This window comes from Dermacentor albipictus, unplaced genomic scaffold, assembly GCF_038994185.2.
Source record: "Dermacentor albipictus isolate Rhodes 1998 colony unplaced genomic scaffold, USDA_Dalb.pri_finalv2 scaffold_14, whole genome shotgun sequence".
NCBI classification, from domain to species: domain Eukaryota; kingdom Metazoa; phylum Arthropoda; class Arachnida; order Ixodida; family Ixodidae; genus Dermacentor; species Dermacentor albipictus.
Genome location: NW_027225568.1, coordinates 1,772,675 through 1,792,336, shown reverse-complemented (window position 1 = coordinate 1,792,336; position 19,662 = coordinate 1,772,675). Strand labels below are relative to the sequence as shown.

At 46.6% G+C, this 19,662-nt stretch overlaps 1 protein-coding gene and 1 non-coding gene across 3 annotated transcripts in view; one reads left to right on the top strand and one right to left on the bottom strand.

Annotated features, from left to right (window-relative positions):
• The window catches only part of LOC135914764 (DNA repair protein SWI5 homolog), a 65,986-nt gene that overhangs the window by 7,689 nt on the left and 38,635 nt on the right, over positions 1-19,662 (bottom strand). The window lies entirely within an intron of this gene.
• Positions 4,409-4,480, top strand: TRNAE-CUC (transfer RNA glutamic acid (anticodon CUC)). The gene has a single exon. It is a non-coding gene; the product is annotated as a tRNA-Glu (tRNA).

The window sequence follows — 19,662 nt, the reverse complement described above, 5'->3', positions numbered from 1 at the left end:
ACCAACTAGCCTAACAGCAAGTTATTCCGAGGTTTTGCATGCCAAAACACTATGATACGATTACGAGGCAAGACACAGTAGGAGACACTGGATTTACTTAAACCGCCTGGGGTTCTTTAATATGCATGAAACGGATGGTAAACAAGCATTTCTGCATTTTTGCCCCCAACAAAAACAGCTGCTGTAGCTGAGATTTGATCTCATGCCCTCAAGCTTAGCAACACAGTGGCATAGCTACTACGGCAGGTGAATGAAAACAAGGTAGAGGGCTGGCCCAATTATGCTAATACACATGGGATCTTTCCATCCAAGTGTCACATGATGGAGGGTTATTAGCAAACGGGGGTCAAACCCTAGTGATAGTCATGGATCAATCTAGTGAACCAATCCACATCTTCAACTGCACCACAAAGATTTAGCAAGATTGAGTACGGAACATTGCCATTTCAGAGATTAGCAAAAGAAAACTGGTGCCCTATAAATGAGCCCCATATCTGAAGAACGGGAGTAATAGCGCTGGACATGACCGAGACAGACGAAGTGCTGACTTTCAACCAATATTGCGCACACAGCAACATATACAGGGGCTTTAATAGGCAGGAGGGAGAGGAGAACATATAGTAGGAACACATTGTCAAGAGAGATAGCGGTGATGGGTAATGTGAAAACTGCACAACTAAATGGTTGCCATCATCCACGTGCAAGATACGAGAGTTCCTTCGTGAGGAGCAACACCGAAGGCACAACACTCACGCACATGTCGGCTTTCTTGTCAATGCAAAAGGCCTCGTATATCTCACGTGCACGCTGGTCACCATAGCGCCTTAGTGTCTTGCATTTGTCAAACAAGGCATGACAACCACAGCGGGAGCTATGCACGGCTAGGTAGCTGCCAACACAACCCTTCATTAAATTTGAATGTTCTCAGAGGTGGCCCTTAATACAGCGGCCAGTTTGGCCGATGTAGCAACAACTGCACAGGAGGGGGATCTTGTATACTATGTTGTGGCAGCAATCAACAGGCTTTTTTTGCGAGTTTCTTATCACACGTGCGGGGCCCCCTTGTCTTCCGTATTCACTTTTTGGCACATACTGCAGTATGTGTGTACTGAATTATGTGCCAAAAGTGAATGAGGAGGACACGGGGCCCCGCACGTGTGATAAGAAACGCACAAAAAAGCCCGTTGAGTGCTGCCACAACATAAAAAAATTAAATTATGGGGTTTTACGGGCCAAAACCACTTTCTGATTATGAGGCACGCCGTAGTGGGGGACTCCGGAAATTTCGACCACCTGAGGTTCTTTAACGTGCACTTAAATCTAAGTACATAGGTGTTTTCGCATTTCGCCCCCATCAAAATGCGGCCGCCGTGGCCGGGATTCGATCCCGCGACCTCGTGCTCAGCAGCCCAACACCATAGCCACTGAGCAACCACGGCGGGTGCTGCCACAACATAGTATACAAGATCCCCCTCCCGTGCAGTTGTTGCAACAACTAGCCGCTGTATTAAGGACCACCTCTGAGAACATTCAAATTTAATGAAGGGGTGTGTTGGCAGCTACCTAGCCGTGCATAGCTCCCGGTGTGGTTGTCATGCCTTGTTTGACAAATGAAAGACACTAAGGTGCTATGGTGACCAGCGTGCACGTGAGATATATGAGGCCTTTTGCATTGACAAGAAAGCCGACAAGTGCGCGAGTGTGCCTTCGGTATTGCTCCTCACGAAGGAACTCTCGTATCTTGCACGTGGATGATGCCAACCATTTAGTTGTGCAGTTTTCACATTACCCATCACCGCTATCCCTCTTGACAATGTGTTCCTACTATATGTTCTCCTCACCCTCCTGCCTATTAAAGCCCCTGTATATGTTGCTGTGTGCGCAATATTGGTTGAAAGTCAGCACTTCGTCTGTCTCAGTCATGTCCCGTTGTCCAGCGCTGTTACTCGTTTTTTTCAGACATGCACCAACCAGCCGAAGCAAGCACACTGCTGGAGCCCCATATCTCACGGTGCTCTCAGAAGTAATCAAAAGGCATGTAATGAAAATAAAATCAACAAGCAGGCACTGCAAAAGCAACTCCCAGTTTTGGGAAATGCATGTGCATTGTTCTGCTTCCCAATGTCCTTCAGTAAAGCGATATAGCTTCATTCCTGGCACATTGCTACGGGTGCTGTCATATCCCATGTAACAACCCACGTCACTGTGACCAAGACCCATGAGCAAGTAGTTGCAAACACAGCCTTAGAAGAACACAACAATGTGAATATGATGTGCATGCTCTTTCCCAGGCTGCAGCTGTTTGCTGCATCAAGCTATCACTCCAACACACACACACTACCACTAGAGGTGGTCGGATAGAAGCACACACAACCAGCCTAGCAGAAGGTCTCTGCACAATGGGCTAAATAAGACCCAGTAAAGTGCCAGATCCAGCTGCCAGTCACAAAAGCGGCATGCTCATCTCCAAACCTGTAAACATGAAAGGTAAAAACTAGCACCCGCCCGGACTGTAGCACAAAGTTCAAAGGAAACCCATACGGGTTTCCATATGGAATTCGTCGCTGCCTCGTGCAAGATTTCTTTGATTGCTTCTTGTTTTGCCATTTTGAAGTCCCTTACAAAATTACCTGCCTTCACGAAACAAAGCTAGTTGGAAGTCTGCATTTTGTGTATGCATCTACGCTTCTGTTCACTTCTTCTTACAGTTTAAAATTTTGCTGCACAAGGGGGATGATGGCCAAACCCAAACCCATACCTTTCCTCTCCCCCTTTTTTGCACAACATTTCTCCATATGACCAACTTCCAACTAGCAGAGCCTGATATGTGTGAAGTGAGTGCTAGTACTCAGCCAAAAATCAACTTTATAAATTCCATGGCCTATCCTTGTACATGTAACAAAACACATAGCTTGTACACCTAGCGGTGAGAACCTGAGAGAGAATGAAGACCTGCACTAGTGCACCGATTGAACGTAACTGCCATGCTGAAACTGAACCCCAATCTGCTAATATAAGCTATGCACACCTGCGGCCATAACGGATAAAGCTAAGCATAGAGCAGTAAGCAGCCCTTTTGAGGGCTCATAATTCAATGTAACACTGGCTCTATCTCATTTTCTTTTAATCCTATGACACCACTTGTTTACCTGTGCTAGTTCTGGAGAAAACAATGCTCGCGACTGGTTCATCTACTTTGTACACATGTCCGCAAGAGCAGCATTTGAAATCTTGCACATTCGTAAAGGATGGGAGGGGAAAAAAAACTTTCCTGTCAGCAATACGGCTCACGTGAAGACATCGGCTAGTTGATTATATTCAGGCGGGTACAGCGCTAAGGATAAAGGTGAAAGTGCATAGAAAACGACACTTTGCGCAACATATTCTTACCTATGTGCCTTCCCGCTTGCCCGTGTCTGAAGTGTCGTACCCGCTTGAATACAGATCAAGTTGCCACGACTTGAAATCTACCTCGCCGAACTACACGCACACAAGAACAGAATTTGAAGCCGCTAAGCGTACAACCGCGTAACCACGGCAGGTGCCAAACGAGAAAACACACGCACGGCGGTCAGTACAGTGCGAGTGTTTTCGCCACTTGTCCACCGTTACGACGCTGGACAGGGCAGCAGAAAAATAGGTTCAAGGCGTCAACCGATAACGACTCGACTGCACTTCAAGGACTGAAAATTTCGCTGCAAGCTGGCGACCTCTTGCCTGAACCATCGCCCACTGCAACCCCCCCCCCCCCTTTATATCCAAGCATAACACGTGAGAAACGTGCAGATGCGTTGCGTTAACGCACTGGTTGCTCGCTCACAACATTAGGTGGTACGCAGCAACCACAGCCTGCGGCTGAACTGGCCAGTAGCAGGCCAGAAGCGTGCGAACGCCGAGTCGCAGCAAAACGGCGCAGAGGCTGCGCGGCACGGCGCAGCGAGCCTTCTGACGCCCACTTACAGCTGCGAATCGCGAATTTGCTTGCTTTGTGCGCTCATACCACATAACATCGCGCTCAACAAGCGAACCCAGGCACATGAAGGCCACGAAAACTCCGCCAGGCCTAGAGTGTACTGTACGCACACCCTGCACATCTTCATCGTGTTGCTGTTGCCAGACGTCATCAACGTCTCTAGGCAAAACAAGTTTTATATATTGCTAACCAGCCCACATTAAGAAACTCTCATAGACGGTGGCGCCAGATTACCCTCTAGGTGTTATAGTGAGAAACTCTATGGGTACAGCGTGGCCTCCGCTATGAGCTCCGTTCGGCGCGCGCCGCCGGAGCCGATCGCGGAGGCCACGGGTACAGTGGACTAGGATAGAATACTGTCGCGGCAAAAGGAGCCTGCGTATTCAAAGGCGCCGGTATTCTATTTGAGGGTTGTACGTTACCAGGGCTACTGTTTCCGGCATGGTCTAGTGGTTAGGATACCTGGCTCTCACCCAGGAGGCCCGGGTTCGATTCCCGGTGTCGGAATTTTTTTTTTTATATGTATACTTTTTGATGTCGCAAGTATTGACGGGTTGCTATATATTAGAAACGTCTATTGAGCTAGACGCCGAGAAATAATGTACTCGCCCCACGACATAGGCGTTCTGTGGTACGTCTACTTCCTACTTTCCACGCTGTTCGTTCCTGATTTATGGCGTAGTGCAGTCATGGCAACTCGTATTCAAATCAGCGGAACACGCCGTGCGGAATCTTAACTGCACAGCAAGGCCCGCGTTCTTTCAAGGAATGAAACCGTAAATGGCTCCGAGGAGGAGGAATAAACTTTCATTGTAGAACCAGCACTTTATGATGGCCGGGCCTACGCCTCCCACGAAGGGACGTCGAGGGCTTGCCTCGCCGCCGCCTCGCGGGCGTGCTGGGTCGCCCAGGTTTGGTCGTCGAGGGCGGAGCTCCGCAGAGCCTCATGCAACCTCGACGAGAGAGTCGTGGTGTTAGCAATCCCTTTCTCTATGGTGTTAGTCTGGGTGTACTGTGCTGGGCACTCCCATAGCATATGCGGAAGCGTAGCCGGGTGAATGCCACAGCACCGGCAGTTGGGGTTAGTGTAGACGTCTGGAAATATAAGGTGGAGGCGGGCGGGTGAAGGGTACGTGTTTGTTTGTAGCAGACGCAGGGTGGTAGTCTGCGCCCGGCTGAACTTTGGGTGAGGCGGGGGGAAGGTTCGGCGACTGAGGTAAAAGGCCTTAACGAGATCGTTATAAGTTGTCAGATTGTCCCTGGTGTGCAACCCATCTCCAGTGGCTCCGGCGCGGTTGACTAGGCCTCGCGCAATGGAAGCGTGGTGTAGGACTCCATCGCGTGTGGCGACGGCCACAAATCGTGTGCCATGGGAATATTGGGCTGCATCAACAAATGTGATGCCAGGTACGTGAGCAAGGGCTTTTATGGTAGCTCCGGCCCGAGCTTGGCGCCGGGCCCTGTGCATGTTTCTAGGGATAGGGTCTATGCAGACCCAGCTACGGATGTCGGTAGGGATCGGTTGTTTGGGGCCCTGTTGCTGATGGCAGGTGAAGCCAAGCGTTAGGTAGAATAAAGCGTCCCGTTTCGTGAGCTGTTCAAGCTGAGAGCGTTGTTGGGCTTCAATGAGTTCGGAAAGGTTGTTGTGAACTCCCAGTTGGTTGAAGAGTTCAGTGCTGGTACAATGCGGGAGTGCAATGCGGCCAAATGCTTGCTTGTAGACCCCTCGTATGAGGGTGTCGAGCTTGTTTTGCTCAGCCCGGTACCAGTTGAGGTATGCAGCAACGTAGGTAATATGACATATGACAAAGGATTGGACGAGGCGGAGAAGGCTTTCTTCTTTGAGTCCCCCTCGTCGGTTAGAGATACGTTTAAGAAGTCGGGTGTTTTGAGATTGGGCATAGATCTTGTTGAGAGCCAAGGCTGAAGCGGTTGGTAGCGATGGTGAGACCGAGGACACGGATACTAGGGACGTGTGGGATAGGACTGCCTTCTTGAAGGCGTAGGGTGATGGCGTCACAGGGTCGGTGATCAAATTGGTGTTTGGGAGGGCGACCCCGCTGAATGGGCTTGTATAGCAGAAGCTCCGATTTAGCCGGCGAACAGCGCAGTCCGGTCCCTTGGAGATAGGCTTTCACCGTGTCAATCGTCGTTTGGAGGGCTGACTCCACTTGACCATCACGGCCTCGGTACGACCAGATGGTGATGTGGTCGGCGTAGATGGTATGGTTGATATTGTCGACTCGTTGTAGTTGCTGGGCAAGGCCAATCATGACTAAGTTAGAGAGCATGGGAGCGATAACTGAACCTTGCGGGGTGCCTTTGCTGCCTAGGGGGCTGATCGTAAATCTCCGGCCGAGAGGGTGGCCGTGCGATTCGAGAGAAAGTCACGAATGTAATTGTAGGCTCGCTCTCCCAGGTGGAGGTTGGAGACACGGTAACCTGGTCAAGGATAGCTGCATGGGAAATGTTATCAAAAGCTTCAGTGAGGTCGAGTCCGAGGATGGCTTTAATGTTACGGGAACGATCGGTAGCGGCCGTGTTAAAAAAAAAAGTAGATTCAAATTTTGCAGCGTGTTAAAGGGCCCCTGAAACGGTTCGGACAAATTTTGTAGGCGCGTAGGGTACAGCTTAAGTAGAACATTCGCACCACAATTTAAGTGAAGCGTTACGTATTAATGGAGCTGCAAGCGATTAGAAGTTACCCTCCTCCCTAGCTATGCTTTTCCTCCTCAACTCGCTCGCCGAGCGAGCGGCGCTAAGCTCCGCCTTCACTGGTTCAGCGTCACGATGCGACGTCACATCGCTCACTTCCGGTTGTTTAGGAGCACGCCCCCTCCCGCGCGAGACCTCTCCGCTAGCCGCTTGGCCGTCGACCGAGAGCTATCGAAGCAGCGTGCGTTGCGAGCATTCTGTCGTAGCGCCGAACGTGTCCGGTACTCCGCTAAAAACAGGCAAGCTGGTCATTTCGGCAAATGACTGGAGGCATAAACTCAAGCTGATGAAGGAACTTTAGCGTAGACGTACGTGAGCAGCCTGATCGGTCTGCACGGTCCAGACACTTGCTGGCGCAGCGCATAACGAATCAAACAAAGCGCTAATATTGCTCTAACCAAGTGTAAAGCATTTTAAACATTTATAAATCAACGTGTTGATGATTACACTCCTGCGAAAAATACACACCAGCAGCAAAGAATACACTTCGTTGCTGCTACTGTGTATGGTTGAGCTCTGTGCCACCAGGTGGCTGCACCGTGCAGACCGTTCACATTTGCCCTTCTGCTCATCTCGTGGCTCATCCCGGCACAGACAAGCGGCCAGACTCTGTCCCCTTGCGCTTGCGTTTGCCCTAATACTGGACTCGCGGTTTGCAGGTCGCTAGGTTTGCAGTCCACAAGGCAACAAAGTCGAATCATAGTGCTCGCGAAAAGACTGAGACCGACTCTGACCGCGGAGCTCTCGTCAAAATGGAGTACGTTGTAACACAAGCAGACGACACTTGCTGTGTGCCGGAAGTGCTGAAGTGTACTAAAAAACTATTCTTGTGTATTCCCTTTAAGTTATTTTCTTTTTACAAAAACAAAGTAACTAACATTCCAACTATTACGAGCATCATTTGTTCACCATAAAGTTGGAAAAATTATCGACCACGCGCCCTGGTCAGCCAATCAGATAGCTCGCCCATGTGACGTAATATGGGTTATTTGCATCATATGGGTAGGGGCGGCTTAAAATTCCGCCGAGCAGTGCGCTGCGGTCGGCAGCGATGGGTATTTTTAAAACCTTGTAATAAATTACACGCTTTACGTAGAGCACTTAGATGCATCAATTAATGATCAGAAGAACCTACTCTAACGACTCAGTACGTTTGTAGAAAATCGCCAAAATCGTTTCAGGGTCCCTTTAAGTTATTTTCTTTTTACAAAAACAAAGTAACTAACATTCCAACTATTACGAGCATCATTTGTTCACCATAAAGTTGGAAAAATTATCGACCACGCGCCCTGGTCAGCCAATCAGATAGCTCGCCCATGTGACGTAATATGGGTTATTTGCATCATATGGGTAGGGGCGGCTTAAAATTCCGCCGAGCAGTGCGCTGCGGTCGGCAGCGATGGGTATTTTTAAAACCTTGTAATAAATTACACGCTTTACGTAGAGCACTTAGATGCATCAATTAATGATCAGAAGAACCTACTCTAACGACTCAGTACGTTTGTAGAAAATCGCCAAAATCGTTTCAGGGTCCCTTTAAGAGGAAGCTTTAGCTCGAGTGCTCCTATCTAAATACATGTAAAAGGAGAATTCGTTTTTCTCGGCAACCACTGCACCAAATTTGACGAGGTTTGTTGCATTTAAAAGACAAACCTAAAATCTAGTGACTGTTGGTTTCGAATTTTTGAGTTAGGTCGTCAATTTTTTGTTAAAAATTGGCAAAAATCGAAAATTTTCAGAAAACGAAACTATCAAGTTTACAACTCTGTAACTCAACGACTAAAAATGATAATACAATTCTGTGAATTGCATCTAATAGTACATCTAAAGCGGACAAAATTGATATGTTACACATGAATATAAGAAAATTTAATCATAGGGAAATACAACTTTTGCAAAACCGTTGTAACCAACGTAACAAATTCACGTAAGATGTAAAATGACATATTGAATTTGTCCGCTTTGAATGATCTAATGGATGCCGTTTACAGAACCACGATATCAGTTCTTGATGCAGAGCTATGAATTTGTAAACTTTGTGCTTCTATTTTTTTTCAAACGGTCAAATATTTGAAAATCGATTTAAGAAAATTCAAGCCATAAATCGAAATTCCGCTTCCAACAGTCACTAGAATTTAACTTTCTCTTTCAAATGCAACAAATTTCATCAATATCGGTGCAGGGGTTATCTCATAAAAACGGTTTTGCGTTTTACATGTATTTGAATAGGCCGCGTCGGAGTTGGGCCCGAGCTAAAGCTTCCTCTTAAAGGGACCCTGAAACGATTTTGGCGATTTTCTACAAACGTACTGAGTCGTTAGAGTAGGTTCTTCTGATCATGAATTGATGCATCTAAGTGCTCTACGTAAAGCGTGTAATTTATTACAAGGTTTTAAAAATACCCATCGCTGCCGACCGCAGCGCACTGCTCGGCGGAATTTTAAGCCGCCCCTACCCATATGATGCAAATAACCCATATTACGTCACATGGGCGAGCTATCTGATTGGCTGACCAGGGCGCGTGGTCGATAATTTTTCCAACTTTATGGTGAACAGATGATGCTCGTAATAGTTGGAATGTTAGTTACTTTGTTTTTGTAAAAAGAAAATAACTTAAAGAGAATACACAAGAATAGTTTTTTAGTACACTTCAGCACTTCCGGCACACAGCAAGTGTCGTCTGCTTGTGTTACAACGTACTCCATTTTGACGAGAGCTCCGCGGTCAGAGTCGGTCTCAGTCTTTTCGCGAGCACTATGATTCGACTTTGTTGCCTTGTGGACTGCAAACCTAGCGACCTGCAAACCGCGAGTCCAGTATTAGGGCAAACGCAAGCGCAAGGGGACAGGGTCTGGCCGCTTGACTGTGCCGGGATGAGCCACGAGATGAGCAGAAGGGCAAATGTGAACGGTCTGCACGGTGCAGCCACCTGGTGGCACAGAGCTCAACCATACACAGTAGCAGCAACGAAGTGTATTCTTTGCTGCTGGTGTGTATTTTTCGCAGGAGTGTAATCATCAACACGTTGATTTATAAATGTTTAAAATGCTTTACACTTGGTTAGAGCAATATTAGCGCTTTGTTTGATTCGTTATGCGCTGCGCCAGCAAGTGTCTGGACCGTGCAGACCGATCAGGCTGCTCACGTACGTCTACGCTAAAGTTCCTTCATCAGCTTGAGTTTATGCCTCCAGTCATTTGCCGAAATGACCAGCTTGCCTGTTTTTAGCGGAGTACCGGACACGTTCGGCGCTACGACAGAATGCTCGCAACGCACGCTGCTTCGATAGCTCTCGGTCGACGGCCAAGCGGCTAGCGGAGAGGTCTCGCGCGGGAGGGGGCGTGCTCCTAAACAACCGGAAGTGAGCGATGTGACGTCGCATCGTGACGCTGAACCAGTGAAGGCGGAGCTTAGCGCCGCTCGCTCGGCGAGCGAGTTGAGGAGGAAAAGCATAGCTAGGGAGGAGGGTAACTTCTAATCGCTTGCAGCTCCATTAATACGTAACGCTTCACTTAAATTGTGGTGCGAATGTTCTACTTAAGCTGTACCCTACGCGCCTACAAAATTTGTCCGAACCGTTTCAGGGGCCCTTTAAGGGGGCACCGTGCCGTTAGGGTGGCTAGCCTAGTGCCGTGTCTGCGAGGCTCGTGTTGGCTGGTGTTGTAAGAGGCTTCGTCTAAAACGTGGATATGGCTACGCAAATAACGCGTTCTCAAAGTAAAATCTTCATAAAATGTTCCCATTCACGCATATTACATCTTTACTCACCCACGATGCAGGACCGAGCGAAGAAAAGCAAGAACAGACTACAAACTGTTTCAAAGCGATCGCAAAACTTGTCGTCTGTCCTCCATCTTTAGCGGCCCACTGATACATCTTACGTAACATATAATCATACATGCAATAACAAGTTCTAACAGTTAAACAAAACATGTTTTTGAGTAATAATGAAACTAAAACAGCTTTTCACATGCTGTTCTAGTAGAAAATGAACCATTGTGACAGACGGAACGCTACTTGCCAAGCGCGTCTTCAAGGTGTCGTGTCTCTACGAGAACGATGCCAATCCGAATCCACAATATACCGGCATTCCCGTGCGTACCACAGCGCAGCAGCGCCAGATTTCCCTCTAGGTAATGCAGTGAGAAACTCTATGACTGTACCGCGACGTGCTGGACCTCCAGGCAATGCATTGCTCCAGGCCTCCATGCACAGATATCCCAACGTTCTTAGACATATTTCAGTTTCACAGCTCCGCTCGGGAGATGGCCGAAGTGGTGGTCACGCGAACTAGCGGCGCTGCGATCGCGCCTTTCGTCAGTTTTTTGTTTCGTTTCTGATAGAAGTTGCTCTATTTCTGGCAGATTTCCGGTTTCAATTTTGAGAAGTTCTTATTTCACAGTTCTTAATTTTGAGCCTCCTTGAGGAAATTTGTCATATCTGAGCTAGGTATTGTAAATGCGTTTCTGGTAATGAACTTGAAACATGACTTCTGCTTTCACTTCTGCTTTCATGTTGGTTGCGCTGCGTCGTCTGCCGTTATCCTTCTCCGTTTCGTAGGTGTTGTGTGATGTGTCGTGATTTGCTCTCTTGAAAAGCTTCTTGAAGAAGCGTTTCCGCGTCTCATGACAGCAAGAAGTTCCCTATGCCATGCTGTTTTGCCCCCGGCTGCACCAGCGGCCTAAGACATGATGCCGCATGGTCACCATTTTTTCGCACCGCCGCGAGACGCTGGAGAGTTTAAAAGTTGGGAACGCATGCTACACCGGAAAGACAAACGCCTCACAAACAAATCAAAAGTGTGTGAACTCCACTTTGAGGACGACGACATTTTAAAACACTACAAGCATGTTGTGGGTAACAAAGAAATATTGATTCCTCGCGGGAAATGGATGCTTGTTCCTGGCGCACTTCTTCGGCTCTTTTCTGGGCTGCCTGAGCACATCTCAAAGCCAAAAATGTGAAGCGAAAGCGGCGTCCACCAAAAGAACGAGCGCAAGTGCCGGCAAGTACATCGGGCGAAGCTTGCAGTGACAGCGCTTCAACTAACCTGCTGCTTGGCTTGGAAGAAGGAACTTGAGAAATATGCGCTACACACCTGGTGCTCAACGAGCTCACGAACGTGACACTGCCTTCTGCGCTCTGGAAGTTCGAAATTGTTGAGGACGACACAACACAGAATTAAGCGATACGGAATATTTTATATAGAGGCAACTGGTAGCTAGGCATCTGCGAGTAATGAAAACTGTTGTGCTTGAAGAGGATGGTACTTGCTGCATAAACGGCTACAGCAAAATTCACAGGAAGCTATTTCGAGCTGCGACTAGCATTGCAAGTGGAAAGAATCCTGTGAGAAGCAGAGAGCTTGAACATGTGTGCGGGCGTGAAAGCAGGCCAGCGTGACACGGTGACATCAGATAATATGCACCACAAGCAGTGCAATGTACTTACAAAGCAACTAGTCTGCGCGCGTTGTCTCCGTCTACAGAGGAAACTTCAACTGAGCATTAAGGCTCCGAGCGCAACGCTCAAGCGATATCAGAAACTACGCCTTGCGAAGAAGAGGCTGCTTTGGCCAGCTGCTGCGCATCAGAAGCAAAAGAATGAAATCTTGGCTCTGAAGAAGGCTTCCTGAAATGCCCGATAACAGAATCGAGGAAGCGTTGGCCGAACTTCCTTGCATTTATGACATCGTTTAAACAGTTGAAAGCAAAGTCTCCGTGGCGCGCGGTACAATGCGGACTGGCTTCTTAATTGTTTAATGCTGAGGATATTAGCGAGCCCTCGAGCATATAAGCTTCTATCTGACATAAATATGCTGCCCTTGCCCTCCATGAGACGTGTCACACAAATTCTGAAAGGAATACCAAGCAAGTATGGTTTCAATCCTCTCTGTATGGAATCTATTGGAAAAAATTAAATTATGGGGTTTTACGTACGTGCCAAAACCACTTTCTGATTATGAGGCACGCCGTAGTGGAGGACTCCGGAAATTTCCACCACCTGGGGTTCATTAACGTGCACCTAAATCTCAGCACACGGGCGAAGCTATTGGAAAACAGCTGGCAACAGAGCAGATGGGAAGAAATTCGGCACACTGATTTTGGATGAAATTATGTTACGCCAGGCGTACAATTTCAACAATTCCAACAAGTCAACCTCCAAACTTGATGGTTTTGTGGACTACGATGGTATTTCAAATGAAGGAACTGACCACCTTGCAGATCATGCGCTCGTGCTGATGTTCGTACCACTTCTGGAGAGCTGGGTGCAACCGCGTGGCACCTATAGCTTTGCCACGAAAGGTGCTGCGCCTGGCAGGATTTTAGCAGAGCTGGTGTTGCAAGAAATAATGCAATTGCATAAACGTGGTGCTGTGGTGATCGCCGTAGTCAGTGACGGAGCTGCGAACAATCGCTCGATGTGGCAGCAAATGGGAATCAGCGGCAGCGTAACCTCACCTTCTCACAAGATTCCACATACATGCCTGCCTGAGCGCGCGTACCTTTATTTCCAGTGTGATGTGCCACATGCCCTGAAGTGTGTACGCAACCATTTGCTGAAGCACAAATTTGGACAGGTGAGCTAGTAGGTTATTTCATATATAACCTGTGCTGATTGGCGTCGATAACTCGCTGACATAGCAGGTGCAAGCAGCCAGAAAGAGGGCAAAATTGCTTTGAGCAAAAGTAGCTCAAAATTACTTTTCTGTGCACAAAGTAAATAAAAAGTGCCACTGTGTTTGTTGTTTGTTTTGTTCGCCAAAAAGAAAATGAATTAAACTTTGACATAAATATGTTCATAGTATTTAACTTCGTCCTTGTCACTGCTCCAGATCACTTCCAACTCATTTGCACGTCCCATAATATCCGCGGGCAACTATAAAAAATACATGTGTCAATTAAATTTATTAGGCGAAGAAGCGTTGACGGGGGTGGATCAATTCACCACAGCGTTATCTCAAGCGACTGCTGGGCGTGATGCGTTAATGTCCCTACGTCTGCACAGGCGCTCGCCGTCTTTAATGAATACACACAATAAGAATAAGCAGCAAAAAACAAAGCCCCCGCTGAAGGGAGCACCGTGGCGTTTTTATAGGGGAAAAAAATTGGTTTAAAAGCGGAATCGAAGTGCACGACCTCTCATTTGCGGTGTAGTTGCAGCTTCTAAAGACTAGCTAGACATGTCATTCAAAGGTCCTTGGCATAAAATACTGTTCGGGCAGCCAAAACACAGTCGTCGAAGAGCGAACGGCACAGGCCAGTTGGGGAAAACGACCCGCCGCAGAGATGACATCGTAGGAGTAGACGATGCGCGCTGCGTGAGAGATATGTCACTGCAGCGCCGATAGTGCACAGACACCGTGAAATCCCCGTTACTTACGCCCGGCAGGTTTGTCACAAAACTTATACTGCGTATCTAAACTACATTTACCGACGAATAAGCGCCTACAGGCCTGTTGGTGCAAACGACGCATCGCAGCAGGAGCAGACGAAGCGCGGCGCATGACGAAAGACGCGACTGCAGCGCCGGTAGTTTCAGTGACGCCCGTTTCGGCCACGTCGGCCAATGGGCTCGCATAGGGAGCTGCGAAACTGAAGTATGTCGAACGTTGAGATATCCGGCTTCTGTGGGCGCCGCTTGCCCAGTGTTGCCAGGTTTGGCAGCCAAATTGGGCTACAAAAAAAAAATTGCGAGTTGGCTACGTGGCTATATTTAGGCTACTGAAAATCTGCGACTTGGCTTTGTTTGGGCAATGAGTGGCGCCTTAAAGGGACCCTGAAACGCTTTTGACGATTTTCTACAAACGTACTGAATCGCCTCTAAAGTGCGTCACTGCCACTAGATCTATCTTCTTCATGTATGTGCGCATTATCACATCTAGTGCTGTCTTGTGCCTGCGTTTGACTGTTGTTATACTTGAAAAAATCTTTGTTACACTTAAATGACATATCTGCTTCCTATTTTTGTTCACATATATCCGACATAAAAAGAAATCTGTACGTGTTTACCAGGTATAAAAATATGTATAGTACACGGAACACCACAGTCCATTCTACAGGCTAATTTTTTTACTTATTATCCTACCCTCGGGACCCGATGGGCATTATGAGGAGATGGGTACATGGTTTACAAACAATCAAAAACATTCAAACCTATGAGGACAACAATAAGATAATAGGCAGAAATAGCAGCAAATAAAATAAATAGAAAGAACAGCGGAATTCAAGCAATCTCAAAAGATGATCAGTTACAGCGGTCTTGAATAATTCTGCATTAATAGAACGGTAACGTAACCTTACAATTATTTTTCTTTATTAGAATAAAAAATGTAACCTAAAACTTACCCTTAAAAAATTACGCTCCCATCATCGCTAGAACAAAAAAAAGCAAGTGTCCTTAGCTATCGCCTAAGAGACATGAAGGCCTTGTAAAGCCTACTGTAATTCACCTTAATGCACCCTAATCCTCCTTCATCCACACTAACCCGCCTTGATCCCCCTAATTCAACATAATCCACCTTAATCCAATCACTATAATCAATAATTAACTTTGCTAATCATTAAGCATCTCTTATACACGGCTGGACATGCTTTGGTTCGCTTCTGGCCTTCCTTGGATCGTGTTATATGTTATGGAACATGGAGATTAAGGCATTTGCCTCAAAATTACGTTTTCTCTTCGCCAGCATAGAAACACATCGGGTTCCCCGCTTGAAGCCGAGCTGAGCTAGCACAAGCTTTTCACGCAAGTGACAAGCGCTAGAGAACCCCGTTGTAATCAAAACGAACCCTAATCAGTAATCAGCTGCCCACAATTGAACTGTGCTGCTGCTACGGCTTAATAAAAATAAAAAGCGCAGTTGCCGATGCTGTGGAAACACGGTGTGCTACGAAGACCGGATTGTGCTGCGGCATGGATGGATGGATGGATGTTATGAGCGTCCCCTTTGGAATGGGGCGGTGGGTTAATTGCGCCACCGAGCTCTTGCTATTATACTGCTATTATACTGCTACCTAGGTTAAACAATGAAACAAGAAAAAAAACACACCATGAACTACCATGCCCAAATTTTCTGATCCCCTATTGTGAACTGTGCTTTTGTACGTCTCCGTCTTTTGTCGTTTCCCTACTTCTTCCACCAATCCTCCAATCGCCTCTTACTAATGCCTATTGCGGACATGTTTGCTTTACCACTGCTCCCGCTGAACCCAAGGGCTTCAAGGAGGCCAGTGGTGCCTAAATCGACCGCTGGGTAGACGTCTTCACATTGTAATAAAACATGCTCCGTCGTTTCCCTAGCTTTACCGCAGCAAGCACATGCTTAATTCTTCTTCCTTCTTGTATCTCGCTTTATAGGTGCCTGTTCTAAGGCATTCCGATCTCGCTTCAAAAAGTAATGAGCTTCCCTTTGAGTTATCATAAATGGTTTCTTCCCCGATTTCGTTTTTTCCTCTTAAGTAGTTACTCATGGCAGGTTTCTTTACCATTGCCGCCACCGATGAGATTATTTCAGCCTCTCTGACTTTCCGCTTTACCGTTGCTGTGCTGCCCACCCCACAGGCCGCATACTTGCTGGTAAGCTTCCTAGTTCTTTTCCTCCACTGTGAATCAATGTTTTTCCTGTACAGATACCTGAACACTCTCCCAGCTCATTTACTTTTGTCCATATTCCTCAGCCGTTCTTTATACTCAATTTTACTGCGAGCTTCCCTCACTTCAACACTAGTCCAGCTCATATCACCTTGCACAGCTTCATTTGTAGTCTTCCCGTGAGCGCCCAATGCGAGGCGACCCACTGACCTTTGGTTCCAGTCGAGTCCTGATTGTACCCCTGATTTAAAGCACACAACCGCACTTCCAAAAGTAAGTCCTGGAACCATTACATTTTTCCAGATACCTCGGAGGACCTCGTAACTATTGTATCCCCATAGCGCTCTGTGCTTCATTATGGCTGCATTTCTTTCCTTTTCATTGTTATGCTTTTTTCCTGTGTTTCCATATATCCATTGCCTTTGTTTATCCATATACCGAGGTATTTATATTCTGTTCCCCGAGGTATTTCTTGGCCCTGTATCTCCACTGTATGTTCACTGTTTTCATTGAATACCATAACACCTGATTTTCTAACACTAAATTTCAAACCTAAATTGTTGCCTTCCTGTCCACAGATATTATTAGCCAGACGTTGCAAATCACTTTGCTTGTCAGCTAGCAACACAATGTCGTCCGCATAAAATAAACCTGGGAGTTGCTGCTCTACTACTGTACCCGCCTATTTGTATGAGAGAATAAACCCGATATTACTTCCTTCTAGCACCCTCTCCATCCTCACCATGTACATCATAAACAGCAGCGGGGATAAAGGGCACCCCTGCCTCAGTCCCTTGTTGATATGAACTTTCTCCTCACCCCTCATCCCTTCCCATTCAACACAAACGGTATTTTCTAGGTACATCTCTCTCAAAATCTGTAGACCATCGTCACCTAAGCCTTCCCCTTCCAGAATATCCCACACAATGTTGCGGTCTACGTTGTCGTAGGCTCCTGTAATGTCTAAAAAGGCTACATACAACGGTCTGCTTTCTGCTTTCTATATTTCAATCCACTGAGTAAGAAGAAATAAGTTATCATCCAAACACCTACCTATTCTGACGCCATTCTGAAGTTCTCCCAAAATGCCATTATTCTCTGCCCATGCTTGAAGCTTTAAGTTGATTGCCTGCATTGCCAACCTTTATATTACCGATCTAATGGTCAACGGTCTATACGAGTGAATTCTGTCTTTGTCCCCCTTACCTTTAAAAATTAAATTCATTCTACTTTGTCACCAAATGTCTGGTATTCGTCTATCTTTTAAAGTTTTTTTCCACTGCTTTCACCAGAGCTTCCTTACTTTTTGGTCCTAGTTCATTTATCAGCCTAACGGGAACCTCGTCTAGCCCCGTGGCTGTGCGCTTAGGAATTTTCTCTTCCGCTTTCTTCCAGTTTAAATTTGTCAGCACCAGCTCCTTTACCACTTGGGTCTCTTTCATGCTCTTTCTTTCTTCAAATACAACCTCGTCATTGCCTTGGAAAGATTCGGCTGTTACTTTTCGGATGTAATTTATTGCCGCTTCTCCTTCCAGTCTGTTTTCATCTTCGTCTAGGATATGTTGTATTGTTGTTGACTTCCTGCCTAATAATTTTATGTGGTTCCAAAATATTCTAGGTGCGGCCTTCTTTCTCTCACGTATTTCTGACAACCAACGTTCACTTTCACCTTTTAATGTTGCTTGCACCAGCATTTGAACCACAGAGTTTTTCTCCCGATATATTTCCCATTTCCTGGTACTTCATCCTGCAGCAACTGCGCCTTCTTTGCCTGGCTGTGCTCTCAAGATGCTTTCTGTCATTCGGCGATTGCTTCTAGTATCTCTTTGTTCCACCCATAGAGTTTCCTACAATAATTACTGGAGGGAGCTCTGGCGCTAGTGTCTACGGGAGCTGCAATGGGAGCGGTTGTCCCAGCATGGGAATTATGGGAGGTACATGGATATGCCTAAACTTCGTCCTTTTGGCTTCAAACGGCTTTGTGACTTTGTAAACTCGTCATTTTCAACAATGTACGTGCGTAACAAATAATTAAATAAACATCATTAAAATTGCCCGACGGCAGGATTCGAACACAGGAACTCTAGCACAGAAGCCTGATATTGAAACCATTGAGCCACGGACGCATGGATCGACAAGCGAATGAAATGCCCTTATGAATTTATAGCGGGCAGGCCAGTGCCTTGAGACGCTTGGCACGTTTCGATTTGGCCACCTGGGCGAGATCAATCGTTGCAATTAATAGCAATTGTACGCCTTCCCGGCGTCTTCTGCACTTCGAAGAATATAGATTGCGCTGAAATATACGACAATAAGATTTATATAGCGTAATATACAAAGTCACAAGAACATCTGAATCAACAAGCACGAAGATCAAACAAATCCATGTACATCCCATCATTACCATGGTAGGACAACGACTGCAGCGCCAGAGTTCCCTCTAGTAATTTTTGTGGGAAACTCTATGGTTCCACCAGCTTTTTGGTTTTTTTTTCCTTTCCAACGAACATGTTGTTTCTCTTTCCATATTTCTGTCGTTATTACACTTAGAAGCTCACCATATTCCCACTCTTTACTTGGCCTTTTGCCAAGTTCTTCCTCAACTCTAGTGACTATATTTGCTATTTGTTCAGCCTTCGAACTTGGACTGGCCATTCTGCTCTCCTTGCTCTGTTTCCCAACTACATATGCCATTTGAAAAATGGTGCGTTTATGGTCACTCCCTATACTGCTAAACCCTTCCTTATCGATGACCATTTCTGTCAACTTATCATGAATTCCTTGTCATCAGACAGTAATCAATGGTCGATTGCCGGTTTCCCACTTCCCACGTGATCTGCCCTTCACTCTTAGGCCCTGTATTCACGATAACGAGGTTATGTTGCTCACAAAGGTATTGACTTCCCGTTATTGTCGTTATAGCCATCTAAATCCTGTATGTGGGCATTCATGTCACCTAATTGGACAATTGCAGCACCATTCCCGAAACCCTTAATATCAGCGCTTAAGCATTCCACTAACTCTTTATTCTTCTCTGCGCAATTTTTTCCAGTCCACAAATACGCAACGCCCAGCCAATTTTCTTTCCCACTCATTGTACCTAATAACCAAAGGTGCTCTTGACATTGTGAATTTACGCTTTTCCATTTGGCTCCCTGATGTATGAGCATTCCCACTCCCCCTCCCTTTCTTTCCGACTTAGTTCTGTTGCACCCTTCCCAAACATAATTCTCAATAACAGGCGGCTCTTCTGAGTCTCTAAGGTGCGTTTCTGTAACCGCATACACCCCTATTTGTTCTCTATGTAACTGCTCCTCAATCACTGCCCACTTTTCCTTTCTTCTGCCGCCCTGCATGTTTATGTAGCCTATTGCATGGCG